The following is a 14,773-nucleotide window of genomic DNA, read 5'->3' as shown; positions in this document are numbered from 1 at the left end:
CACACTGTATTATACCATTTTTCTAGGGGGAGAGTTTTCTGTCTTCTGTGCAGTGTAATTTAGGACTTAACTCTCACCAGCATACACAGATGCTTGTATGTTGGGATTGATCACTCTGGGGAAAAATGAGGTAACTGTTGATTATAGTGTATGCCAAAGGAAAAATCAATGATCAAGAATATGTGTTCTGGACTTTCAGAAGAATATATCAGTATGACCCAAAGAGAGTAGAAAAGGAAAGACATTTTAAAGTAGGACAGACTTTTAAAAAGAAAGGAGGAGGGTATTCCTGGGGGATGGAATGACGCAGACTGACCATAGAACGTGGTGTCATAAAGCATTCATTTGTGTGTCTGTGTTTGCTAGTTTATTTTTTGCCATCCCTGCATACATACCTCTTTCTTCCAGTATGAATGCTCTGAAAATTTCTCTTGGGGAATTAATCCCTTTTCTACTCTTTGGTGGTATGGTTTATGCCCCTAATTTAAGCTATGCCCAAAGTCAGCCTTTCTTCCAAGTATTTCAGTTATTGGCCCAATGAATTCCTTATTGGTTATCACTCATTTGATTTGACTCTTCTATCGCTTGCAACAGGAAGAGTTCTCAAAGGTAGATATGGTGATAAATTTCCAGTTTTTGGTAGGATAATGACAAGAAATGACCTGTTTAGCTAGAGTAGAAGATCCCTGTTGTAGGGTAGTGGAAGGTAAATTAAGTACGGATAGAATAGTCAGCCTCAAATGCTAAATTAATAGTATTAGCCAGTACAGATGATAGACACCTTGCTATTATTTATGGGCGACCCAATTTAGCTTTCCTCTTTTTTTTCTAGTCAAGACCTCCTAACATTAGGCTGGGCCCGTAGCCAAACGTCCATTCTTAACTCATGGAAGTCTAACAAACTCTGGCCTTAACCTCTGCTCTCTAGGTTCCTGACTGTATATCCTTTTGTAGCTAAAACAGATGAAAACTGAGCCTCATATAGAAGCTTAATATGTCCCCAAGGCAACATTGACATTTTCTCTTCCTCCCACTAAAGGGAAAATTTTATTTAATTTGTAGGAGGAGGAGGAAGTGGCTAATCTTAGGCTGTTTACAGAAACTCCTCCAGGGGTCTCAGGTTCGCCTAGCCTGATTCAGTTCTATTTCAAGGTGGAATCCATGGGTACTTCATGTTCCTGTTTTTTGTTTCATTCAGGCTTGGGACCTAGGCATAAATTTATACTTGCATAACCACCGAGAGATGTCATATTTAACCATCTGGTTAGGAACTGGGACAAAGATTCTTTTACACTCTGAGAAGCTGTGGCTATAGAAGTTGTTGATATTAACGACTTCCTGTGTTTCTATATTTTCGGGGTGCCTTGGGGGCAAATGTTAATGGATTTTATCTTCCTTATATGAGGAAACCGATTTTTTTTCCAGTGGATGGTTTTAGGACTAAAAACATAAGGCCTGTCTTGGTGGTTGTGTATAACAACTGCAACAGTGCACATTTTCCCCTCTTAATGGAAACCCTTAGCCACGTTTCTTCTAAGAAACCTTCCTTGCCACATTCTAATCATGATGTTTGTAGATAAAAAATCATATTCTCTGGGAGTGTGTCTGACTGACTCACGACCATAGAGTACCTTATTGATTTAGAAGGGAGACTGTGCTTGTTCAATTAGAGTGGACTTTAGACTTTAGTTAGGAATTCTGGGCTTACTTTTTGGGTTTGGGGAAAGATATGAGGCTAGAACTGAGACCTGAAACAATCATGAGGTGAGAGCCCGGAGTTGTCAGAGACTATCTGAGGAGCAAACTGAGAGAAAGCGGAGCCAAGAGGTGGATATTACTGTAATCTTTGAGTATTAATCAGGCTCTAATTGAAGCTGGTCTGAATACAGAGTTCAGTTAAATTAAGTCTTTTATTTCTTAAAACTAGCTTATATCAGAATTTATGTAGCTATTTATAGTTTGGTACTATAGGAAATATTTTCCCTCTTTTGCCTTTTCCCTCAGAAAACCCTTTCCTTTTCTTCAGAATTTCTCTCAAGTATCTTTCTTTGTGAAGCTTTTTTTGACACAACTTGATCGTTGGTTAATCTATCATAATCTTTATCATATAACATAATGATATGTTTACTTATCTGTATCTTTCATATTGCAAATTATTATAATTAATTTTATAATATCTGTTTAGCACCTATTCTGTGCCACATTGTGTTCAATTTGGGAGACTGATCAAGACAAACATGGTGTGTGCTCTGAGTGAACTATTGAGCTGACAGGTTATTGATTATTAAAGGTATGATGTGTTTCTTTTTTTTTTTTTTTTTTTTTTGGCCACACCATGCAGCATGTGGGACCTTAGTTCCCCAATCAGGGATTGAACCCGTGCCCCCTGCAGTGGAAGCTCAAAGTCTTAACCACTGGACCGCCAGGGAAGTCCCAGTATGATGTGTTTTAGCCAAAGGACGAACTAGGGAAGCAATGGAAGATGGCTAATAAACAAGTTATTACATACGTGATATATTTGGGGAGTCATAAAAAGGGGGAATTGCACGGTGCTAAGTAAGTATGATGATTCCTAGAGGGCAGGATTGGCCTCTTGATCGTGGTGTTTTGTTTTAAATTAGTGGGAGCTATTTCAATTCTTGTCCACAACAGAAACAAAAGAATTGCTGAATTAGTGCAAGGTTCACACATGCTCATCTCTGAATCGTTCTTGACTAACACCGCTCCACAAAGATCTTAAATCTTCATTGAATATACATCTTTGCATTAATTTGTTTCTTAACTTTTTGGGAATTCAGGCTTGGCATTCATAAGCCATATATCTCAGATCTTCAAAGATTTCCCAAATCAAAACTGCAGAAATATTTACCAAAGCAGGTAAAATTCTCCCTGAATCACAGTATCGCCAAAAACCACATATAAACACCATGTGCCCGCAGCCTATGCTTGCATCTTTTCAGTTTTCACAACATTTTTTTCATCTATGTTGTAAAAATGTTACATTGACTAGAGAATTCATTAGAACAGTTAAAAAATACTTTTCTTATTTTTATACACGCCATATTGTAGATTTTGTTCAAGTGATAGGTCAACGCTGAATTTGACAATTTACTCTTGAGAGTAACTAAAACTATTATGCCCAGGCTAAGAACCAAGTGTTTATTATATCTATCGGCTTTATTTTTTCTTCTAATCCAGTGTCTTCAGTCAGACTTTCATTCTGCCTTGTGCCAGGGCCAACTTTTCATAATAAATATTTGCATAAGTGACTTTCAAGAGTTATTATTTACTTAAATAATGAATGGAGAAAAGATGAGAAAAGACAAGTAACATATTATGAGCTGATGCTTGGCTTTGATCATAAGCTAAGTGAATCATATACTATTCAATTTTGTTAAGTCAGTAAATCACAAGTGAATCATATTGTGGATTTTCAGTGTGGTCAAAGCATATAGAAGCCATGAATATCAAGTTCATGAATGTTATGTTTGTGGAGTAGTAACACGTTTAATTCAATGAGACTGTAAGTTACATGAAGGGATAATGACTTGTATATTCAAACTATGTAAATAAAACATTGAATGTATCTGGGTCTGTTTCTCATCTGTCGTATCAGTACATGAGCTAATATTTTTATAAATGTCACTCAGAGCCTTTGAGTTCTTAACATACAGGTGATCAAATGAAAGACTGACCATTAGTAAAACCCTATTAGAGATGTACTAATGATTTTAGGCAGAACACTCTCATTTATGCTTATAGTCTGTTGCTACCTTTGCATTCATCTATAAAAAAAGGTCGTTTAGAGTTTGGGATGCAGCTGATGTTGGAACAGAATTAAGCAAACTGGTTCCCTGGAGATTAGGTTCAAGCTATTAGCTTCCTTGGTATTAATATTTAACCTACTCACATAACTGGTTGGGTCTAGAAGAGTCAGCAACAAAAATTTCTTAGAAGTTTCTTATCCAGAATTTCTAACTGACCTCAAATAATCTTCTAAATTATATTTCCATAATTCCATTCATTAATTTGTTATTTTAAAAAAAAACCACTTTTTAGAATCTTACATGGTGGATCTTCATCAATGAAACAGTTTAGTGGGAAGACAGACACTTAAACCTTCTATTAAAGTGCAACATGATTAGTTCTATAGTAAATTCATGAATAGTGTGTTGTGGAAACACAGCGCTGGGAGTGTTAAGTCCCGACAGAGAGAGTTAGGAAGGAATCTGCAGAGAAAGCACACGACGAAGGAGACATTTGAACAGACTCCTTATGAATAGAATTTTATCATAAAGTTAAAGTATGAGGATGGTAAAGTAGTCCATGTAAAGGAAACATCGTGGTCAACCACGGAAAAACATGAGAAAGAAACCTGCAGTTCAGAAATCAAAATCAGTCTTTAAAGCCACCCTGAAACCACCAGAGATATTCAGTCTTTCCTCTGAACTCCTAGAACATTTTTCATATATTTGGTAGAATAGTTTTTTATGAGTCTCTTAGGCTACTTCCTTCAACATACTTTGTTCTTCAAGGCAGGGACCATTTCTGATTTACTTGGCAAAACATATGTTTCCTTGGCAGCAGTTTAACAGATAGTTGTTAAATGGGTTGTAATGTAGCTGGACTGGGGGTTGTGTGAGACAGAGATTGAAAGACAAGAAGGTTAAGTTGGGCCAGTTTGTGATGGGATTTGAATGTCAAAACAAGCAGTTTAGCTTGTATTCTTTTAGTGAAGACAAGCCACCAAGGGTGTTAAAGGAGGTTAGTGACGCAGTCCAAGTTATGCTACTGATAGTTCCAAAAGAAAAGCTATTTTCTTTGGTCTCCAAATGAAGGCCAATTATCTCAGTGAAAAATGTTTTAGTGTAACCACACACAACTCTTAGGTTTATTAATAATTAAAGTAGCTTCTGAATAGTTAGAGGTGGGTAGGGATAATGTCTCTTCCTTGTTACCAGTGTATAATGAAATCAACATATACTGCTACATACAAACACTCATTAACAGACTAGTGTAAAAGAGTCATTCCAGTTCTGTAAGTTCATGAAGTCCTACGGCCAGTCCTTTTAGGTGCTCCAGTCGTGCCTTGGGTGAAAGATTTATCTGATGCAACACAACAATGTTCTAAGAGTAGGGTTCACCTAATTGGAGTCAGGCACTTAAGTACCTTTTGAATTAACAGCTGTGAAACAAGACTGTTTAGAATTTAAATCTAGGGAACCATTCTTAAGAAATCTGGGGTATGGTTTCCCAGATTTGTATACCCTATTATGTAAAGGCAAAAATGCCTCTGTACTGTTTCTACATAAACTATGTTTTAAGCATCACCCTTTTCACCAATAAAAAAATCGTATATAACATTCACTGTTTTAATTGATAAACCATTGATGTTGACTGCAGATAATAATAGCGAAGAACTGGTAGTAACTGATTCTGGAGTGTGGATCAACTCCACAACACCCAGCCTCCTAGCATGTAGAGTAGTAGAACAAAAAGACACCTGCACACACATCTCACACACACGTGCACACACACCCCCACTCAGATGCATGCACAAACTTATCACATCCTCTTTGCAAAGGCATATTAAAGTAAATTTTAAAGTGTAGAATATCCTTTCAGAATGTATATGCATTTTTTCTGCTTACTATGCTAATATTTCTATACATTAGTCAAGTCTGCCCTCTCTGTTCTTGAACACTAACACAGGACAATTCTGCTGCTTTTGCCAATCACATTCAGGTTTACAAGAATCAAGTTTTCAGAAATTAAAAAGTCCAGAAAATAATATGATTTACAAACTTCAACCTTCCATGCAGTTCAAAGTTATACTCACCTTACCTTCTACTATAGATTCAGTGTTTGTTTCCCCTAAAATTCATATTGAAGTCCTAACCCCCAATGTGATGATATTAGAAGCTGGAGCTTTTAGGAGGGATTAGGTCCTGAGGATGGAGCCCCCATGAATGAAATAAGTGCCCTTATAAAAGAGACCCCAGAGAGCTCCCTGTTTCTTTCCTCCATGTGGGAACATAGTGAAAAGATGGCCATTTAGGAAGTTGGTCCTCACCAGACACAAATCTGCTGGCGCCATGATCTTAGACTTCTCAGCCTCCAGAACTGTGAGAAATGTGTTGTTTATAAACCGTTCAGTTTATGGTGTTTTTGTTAAAGTAGCCCAGATGTACTAAGACACCTGCTCTGGACTGAGAACAGCAGAACAACAGCAGTGGGGAAGAGGGGGTAGGGGCGGTGGCCTTATATTCACTGCTTATTCACGTCGCTTTTCCACTCTTCCAGTTTTTATGACACAGGGGCTCTTCCAGAGCTGGTAGATGGTGGGAGGAGGTGTTAGTACTGACTAGTACTGTTGTAATCTGACCTTTGATTGCCCAAATGCAATCTCCTCTCTCTCTCTCTCTCTCTCTCTCTCTCTTTCCATGTGAAACACTTTCTGTGGATTTTCTGGAGATTCTCTCTGATCCCAACATCCATACCTCCTCTGCTGTTTCTACTCCACCCTCCCTGGGAAACTGGTTGCAGCCCCCTGCTCACACTTTATAGTGTTTCTTCAGTTCCCATACACAGAACGTGCACCTCACACAGGCCTTTTGTTAGGAAAGTTTCCTCATCTTGGCAGGCATTCTTATTAGGCAGGTCCCTTTCAATGTGTCTGGGGCTCTGTTTCTTCCAAGCATTTGCCTAGACCACAGGATAACACAGTGATATTACACCCAACACATTCCAGAAGGGCAAGTAGCTAAGTACTCAATTTCTGTGCCATGGGACCCCCAGAGAACACAGGTCAGTTTTTCCTGAAAAGACATTTATCACTTACCACTCTAGTCTCTTGAAGCTCTAAGAACCTTTCATTATCGGAGCTTGTGTGTGGGTGAAAAGCAGGTCTTTCCCTGCAGTCACACTCACTCTCTGGACTAGTTTTCTTGAATCTGCCACACTTGGTTTGAGATAGAGGTGAAGCACACTGGGGAGGTACACAGAGTATACAGCAGGCTAACACTTTTCCTCTGTACACAAGTCTTCACTCTTTCTTCCCTGTTAATCTTCTGCACTATCTTATATTTAGACTAGAGCTGAACGATGTGCTAAGGGAAGCAGACATGTGCTTTATAACCTATAAATGTGCCTAGCATCTTTCTTTCGAACGTGGGGGTAAATTTTACCTAGTGTCTTCAGCTTTGTTGCGTCTTTCTAAACTGGAAAAAACCAAAAACGAAAACCAGGAAAAATCTCGTTTTGCATCCTATTAGACATTCTACAGCTCATTTAATACTCATATTGGATCTAAGAGGCAGTTATTATCTTCATTTTACAGATGTGGAAATGGATGTGGAGCTCATTATCTCTCGAAGTGGCAAAACTCAGCTGTACATCTGGTGCGTCTAGCTCTAAAGCCCAAACATGACGCTACCCAGTTCTGAAATGTTTGAGCAAGGAGGCTGCTGACAGAATAGACACTGTTGTGAGACTAAAAGGTCATTATCTGAACAATGGATATTTTCTCAAGGAAAGGCTCTATGTTCTAGAAGATTCCTCAGAAAATCTGCGTTTAGGTGACTTGACTACCAAGTTGTTTTGAATATATCAGTCTTTAAGCATAGGACACAGTCATTCCTGTAGACATTAAATTGTATATTCATATTTCCAAGTAAAATGGCAGTTGAATCAAAGCTACCAATTCATGCCTAAAAGCCATTGTCTAACACCCAAGCTAAAGCTTAAGTTTCATATATGTCCTCTTCTAGTTATTTTTATTCCTTCACATGTTAAAGGAAAATCCAAAAACCTTTTAAGAAAAATGGAGGTATACGCATATATGAGAAGGGCAAAGATAGCAAGAAATACTGATAGCCAATAACAATATACTGTTGTAGTTTCCCAATTACAATTCAACTTTTATGGTTTAGTTTTCTATTGAATATATGATAGAAACAAACTATTTCTGATTGAAAAGATATTATCAAACATAATTGGATTATACATTTGAAAATTTGGTTTAATTAATAATTTGGAACTTTAGGTTTATATGGATGTAATACTCTTTTAATTGTGCTTCCAATTTATATTACTTTAATCTTGCGTATGTGTGAAAAATCCAGCTTGAGGTCAAAATGTCACCTCTCCCTGATTTCTTCACATGATACATGATTCAACCCATCCATCTCCAAATGCATATTGTTAGAAGTACTACATAGTTAGAATTCTTCTTAAAAAAGTCAGAAATCTGGTATTTGTTAATAAACTTGATCTGCATTTCTAAGTAAACTTATTACCTGTATCTCCATTTTCACTACTTCTCTAAAAATATCATCAACACGGTTTCCTTCCTGGGTAGTATCTCCCCAAGGAAAAGACAAGGTGGTATGTAGAGGACACCGGCATAATTATTATTTGACAAATGAAAATAATTTTATGTTCTTGATACAAAGCTGTTTCAGAGACTGAAGAGAAAAATGTGTACAAGGACAAATTAATCAGAATATTCTCAATCAAAACTATCTAGCTCTAGCTCAAGGTTAGTGAGTTATTTATCCTCATTTAGGGGTTAGTTGTACAGAGATTTTGACACACTGGGACATAATGTGCATTAAAACATTAAGTTAGGGTTGAGCAGATGAATGAACATACAGGAAAGAAGCATTTTAGTGTGACTCTGTACTTTTGCTTTGCTAATTTAATAACTAATTTAACTGTTTCAGTTAATTATAGTTGATTTGCAAAATAAAGTCAAATTAATAGGGAATGTAGTACCTAGAGAAATCATTGTATAAGGATTAAGGGTTTAAAAAAAATAAAGCTTATGTTTTAAAGTATAAATGCCTTGTAATAAATCCGATTCTTAAATGCAGAGTTAATATTCCAAGGGGTTTTTTTCTATAACCTTTAGAAGTTTGAAAGAAAAACCTCAGCAATACCTCTCTTTTGTACCTACTGCCTAATTGCTTCATTAGGCGTTGATGTGGGTTTAAATTCACATGCCTCTCTCTGCCAACCACCTTTTGTGAACAAGTACCTTCAACTTCTCCACTCTTCCCAAGTGTCTTCATCTTTAATGATAATAATAAGAATGACATTAATAAAAATAAATTCATTAAGTACTTGGTGCCAGGCATTGTTTTACATACTTTGTATAATTTAATTTATTTAATCCTCATAATGGGTCATTGAAGAAGTTACTATAATTATGGAGAAGAAACAGCTGAGGCACAGAGATGTTAAAGAGGTTGCCCATGATCACCTACTTTGTGGTAGAGCCAGGGGGATACAAAAACGGTTAATTCGCTCTTAATACCAATACTAGGTTACAACAAGGTCACTAAAAGGTAGAACTAGTAAAGGTGGCCTCTGAGCATTTTACTTTTATTAATATAATCCATTATAAGCCAACACTGAAATCTCTATGAGCTAATGATGTCAAAATCCATGCAAATGGTATGCATGATTAAAAGATATAATGCCAAGCTTTTTATGCTTTATTTGCTAAACATTGAGCATGGAGGCTCCCCACAGAGAGCCACAGCTCTGCAGATCATTTGACTGCAGGGAATTGAATGATTTATAAAATATGAAAATAAATGTCAAAACTAAAAATATTCCCGTATATTATGAAAATGTAGTTAGCCTTCACTGAAGGAAAAAAAAAGTCCTAAGGTATCCAAAGCATCTTTTTTAAATGCTATTTTGATTAATATTTTTAGTTTTCCACAAATATTTATTGTTTTCAATACATAAGTATATTTTAAAAAATCAAAGCAGTTAGCATGTCCTTGTCTTGGATCTGAATGAAGCAGCAGCCTTCGGTAGAGCCATCATGAGACGCAACAGCCAGGATAAAAAGGCATGGAGGTGATTTTACTTTTGTCATATATATTGCGTTTTCTGATCCATTAAATTTGTTTCATTTTATAGCATCTAAAGGATATGTGGGACCTTTAATTTGTATACTAACCCTTTGCTTCAAAGGATCTCCTTCTCTAATTTCCTTGTTTCTTCCAACTACTGAGGAACAACTTGGGCTGTTGTTGCCCTTGTGGAGGAGAGGAAGTGGGTGGAGGTGGTGGGGGTGGATGTACTTGGTGTGACTCTAGCTTGGTATTCATCCTCATCCTTGGAATTCTCCTCAGAGATCAGAGTCTTATAAGAGAGTAGGTTAGGAGGAAATCCATGTTATAGCAGAAAAGATGCTGAAATTGGAATTGGAAGAACTAGGTTCCAGGACTGGATCTATTACTTGGTAACTTTGTAACTGCAAACAAGAGAAGTAACTGTTGGAGCCAGGATAGCCTTAATTGTATAATGGGAATAGCTTTGATCCCACAAGGCTGATATTATCACTAAGTGAGCTAACTGATATGAAAGTTCTGGGTAAACTGTAAAAAACAGTTTATATAGAAATGCATAATAATGTGGTGTAGTAGTAGTTCTGATAATAGTATTAATAGTAATGGTAGTAATTTAGTGACATTCAACACCAGATGCACCTTAGTTTGTATAAAGACCTTTGGTATTGCTTTATCACAACTGGAGAGAAAATTCAATTTCAATGGCATTAATGGATTCTTTCCACTTTTTACAGAGCAATTGTTATATTCTTGACAAGGTCAAGAGTTGACGTTAAAGTTCAAGTAAAACTGTCCATGATATAAAGAAATCAAGTTTGCAGTGAGTCTTGGGATGAGTGAAATGGGCTAAAAATATCTTTTATGTGTCTGTGGTAAAAAGCATTTATGAACTGGACTAGCCAGGGGCACCTAAAACCCAACTGATCTTTCTCATTAGTGATTTTAAGACATTTCCACATTTATCAAGAAAGAGCATCAATCCCCTGGGATTAAAATATTATTTAAATGAAACTGTTGCTCTCATACCTCCCAACCATTGAACCCTCTATGATAGTAACACACTATTCTAACAGGATCTTAATTCACTGACAACATTACCATGAATAACTTTCTCTGTTAGGGCAGAGAAAGCAGAAATATGGCCCCACTCGCCTTGAAATCAGAAATTATCTGGAAACGAAGACTAAAAGGAACAGGTGTGTCGACTGTTGAAATGAAGAAAAATCAATTCTGCCTTCCCTAAAGAGACTGCACTGAATTTTGGAAAGTTAGATTATTACCTCTTAATTACAACTTGGGCCCTCTTTTCTAAGGCCTAATGTATGAAAAATCATACAGAATTTAAGATTATAATATAATCTCTTTAAGACTGTATATCATAGTTAATGAATTGCCCTGAGTAATAGCAGTGATTTTTTAGGGGAAGTAGATTTATTTTCTACTCATTACTTTGCAATGGAGAATTGATGACCCTATTTGTCCAGCAACTCCCCACTTACTCCCTAAATTGATATGGGTTGATGCAGTCCTAGTATTATTTTAGTGAGAATAATACTAACTTATCCTATGTGAATGTGATGACAGCTAATAAATAGATACATTTAACAAATGAATTAATAATCTATTGCCTCAACCAATAAATAATACCTTCCTCCGAACTACAAAGAGTGAATTGATTGATGTTGGTTTTGTATATTCCTCATTTCTGTTAAATATAAATCTTTTTCTCCCTGTGGTCAAACATGCTGGTAACATGCACTCCTAGTCTCCCATCACTCCTCCTTGACAATGTCTCTCTTGAAAAAAAAAAAAAAGAATCTCTGCTAAATAATAGGTACTTAGAAGTTTGTAAGTCTTGGATGAGACTTTTTTTTTTTTTAACTGAACTAAAGGCTGCTTCCTTGAGCATAAAACTCAGGAATAAAGAATACAAATTTACACATCTAGTGTATTTTGGGAGTAGCAGTAGCTAAGAACTTGAGTATTAGGTTATATTCTGGCTCAAAATTACTGGTGGGAATTGAAACAGCAGTTACATGAATGTTACCACTTCTTCATTTATTTTCTATGTCTTTTTATGCATCTTTCATATGTGTGTGCTTGTCCAAACACATGTGTATGCATACACACACATACATACTACTCCTGTGATATCATATACACTAGAAAAAAAGTTCCATCTTAATTCAAATTGAAGCCTTCAAATATATGTAGCTACATAAATTTCCCCAAGCCAATGTTTGATGTGATTCTTTCCAGATTCACATCCACATCCATCCAACCATTTTCCAAAACTTCTGAGAATATCAGAAATACATAGCAAGCACCTTTATATTAATCAGCATTAATTTAATGGTTGGTATATGAAATATACAATGCTACCTTCTTCTCTTATGTTATCAAGTTTTTAAGCTTATGAATATTTACCCAAATTTTCAATGACTGCAATTAGATATTTCTCAGGAGCGTTCTTTTCACAGATATGGTCACATGAGCAACTTTTGCACTTTTATTCAACATCTGATGAAAGCAACAGTTTCTTCTTTCCTCAGTAATGTGTCCCTTTATTCAAAGTATCTTCTGAGCGTCTATATTTAAAGTACCACAAAAAACATGCATTCATAATCCAGAGGAAAAGTTCACTTTTGTTTCTGTAGTTTGAAGAAATTTGGGGAGGAAACTGAAAACAGTTGGATTTTAGAGAAAAGTTAAAGTTTATAAAAGTGGAAAAAGTGGAGGAAGGGCAAATAAGGCAGTGGGAAAAAGTAGGACAAATGTCTGTCCTGTCTAGACCTAATCAAGACTCTTTCCGTGCAATAAGAAGTTTTCCTATAGAACAAGAAATAAATTCTTGCAGTAACTCAAATGATAGATTACTGATTTTGACAAGGTAACTTTCTAGTACCATCCTGATGAATCTCTTTTAGGTCTGTTCAGTTAGAACACATCATTCACTTGATGGTAATTGTCCTTTCTCACATGAGGGTGTGGCCAAAATGGGAGAACATTGTTTAGGATTTTGCAGGAACTATAAGGAAAGAATCTCTAATTCTGAGTTTACAAACACTAAGGATAATATCAGTCTGGAAATATCAGTTTGCCACTGTGTGGAAAATAGTCTTAAGAATACTCTTCTGGGAAAAACAAATGTCATATATTAACGCATATATGTGGAAGCTAGAAAAATGGTACAGATGAACTGGTTTGCAGGGCAGAAATAGACACAGATGTAGAGAACAAATGTATGGACACCAAGGGGGGAAAGTGGCGCGACGGGGGGGGGGGGGTTGGTGGTGGGATGAATTGAGAGATTGGGATTGACATGTATACACTAATATGTATAAAATGGACAACTAATAAGAACCTGCTGTATAAAAAAATAAATAAAATAAAATTCAAAAATTCAAAGAAAAAAGAAAAAATTGCATGTAAAATTTAATAAAAATTGTTCTGTACATCTTAAAAGAAAAAAGAATACTCTTCCGGGACTTCCCTGGCAGTCCAGTGGTTAAGACTCCACACTCCCAATGCAGGGGGCACGGGTTCCATCCCTGGTCTGGGAACTAAGATTCCTCATGCTGCACAGCACGGCCAAAAAAAAAAAAAATAGAATACTCTTCCCTTATAATGATAAAGCTAACCTCAAGGTAAACTTGGGAAAAGTTCAAATTTTCTGCTTTTTTTATAAAATAACGATAAATATTTTAAATGATATACTTTGATGTGCAAATTAATAAAGGTGATTTTAAAATGTTTGTATATCTGACATGTTTTAAAAGGTCTATTTCAAAGAAGTAGTCTTTATTCATTTAAATTTGCATCTATCTCTCTCTTCAAAGTGCATTACATTGAAATATGTCTTGATTTGATTTCTATTTGGACGACTGCAAGTTTAATTAGATTTCTGAATCCAGAATATAATTTGGTTTCTCTATACATGGCTTTTAAAAGCAAAATAATTTTAGGTATTTGTTCTGAACATTAGAATAAAAATGAAAATTAGTTTTAATTTTACAAATCGTTTGGTAATAGGGGAGAGTTTTCAAAGGTACTTTTCATGTACATGGCCTTTCATGTAATACCAGCATACTGATTTCCAAACAAATGTTTGTCCCTTGAAATAAAAATTTCAATACAATATATTATGCCACTCTCCTAAATTGGAAAAATTTTTTAAAAGTTACAAATATCATCTTTGTCTAAACCATAAAAATATGTTTGTGTATTTATGTAAATAAGTAACAACATTGATTTTTTTTTCTGTTGTGGAGATTAAGGGTGGGCAGTGGTGGTGCTTGTGAGATAGGCTGGCACCTTCTAGTTTTCCATGAGTTTACAACTGTCGTGCTTCATTATCTTCTTTCCAATGGAGAACTATAGATTTAAGTGTTAGGCATGGATTCTGGCAAAAATATTCCACATCATAACAGTAGCCACAAAATAGATTCCATCACTGTTAACTAGGAGTATCTGGACATGTGCAGCTACATCCAGAGCCACAATCTCAGGGATAGTTTGATTCGTCTTCATATTCCATCGTTTACTCAATTTCTTTTCCTTCTCCTCTAACATAATATTTTAAAATAAACTTTTCAGAAAAGATTTCGATTTGTAGAAAAGTCCAGGGAATAGTACAAGGAATTCCCATGTACACCACACCTGGTTTTCCCTGTTACTAACATCTTGCATCAATTTGGTGCATTTGTACAATTAATAAACCAATATTGATACATTATTAACTAAATTCCGTACTTCATTGAGATTCTCTTAGTTTTTACCTATAGTCCTTTTGTTGTTTCAGAGTCTCATCCAGTATACCACAATACTTGTATTTGTCAAGTTTCCTTAAGGCTCCTCTTCACTGTGACAATTTTACAAACTTTCCTTGTTTTTGATGATCTTAACAG

This window comes from Eschrichtius robustus, unplaced genomic scaffold (genome assembly GCF_028021215.1).
Source record: "Eschrichtius robustus isolate mEscRob2 unplaced genomic scaffold, mEscRob2.pri scaffold_542, whole genome shotgun sequence".
Lineage (NCBI taxonomy): Eukaryota > Metazoa > Chordata > Mammalia > Artiodactyla > Eschrichtiidae > Eschrichtius > Eschrichtius robustus.
This window is presented reverse-complemented; position numbering follows the sequence as displayed.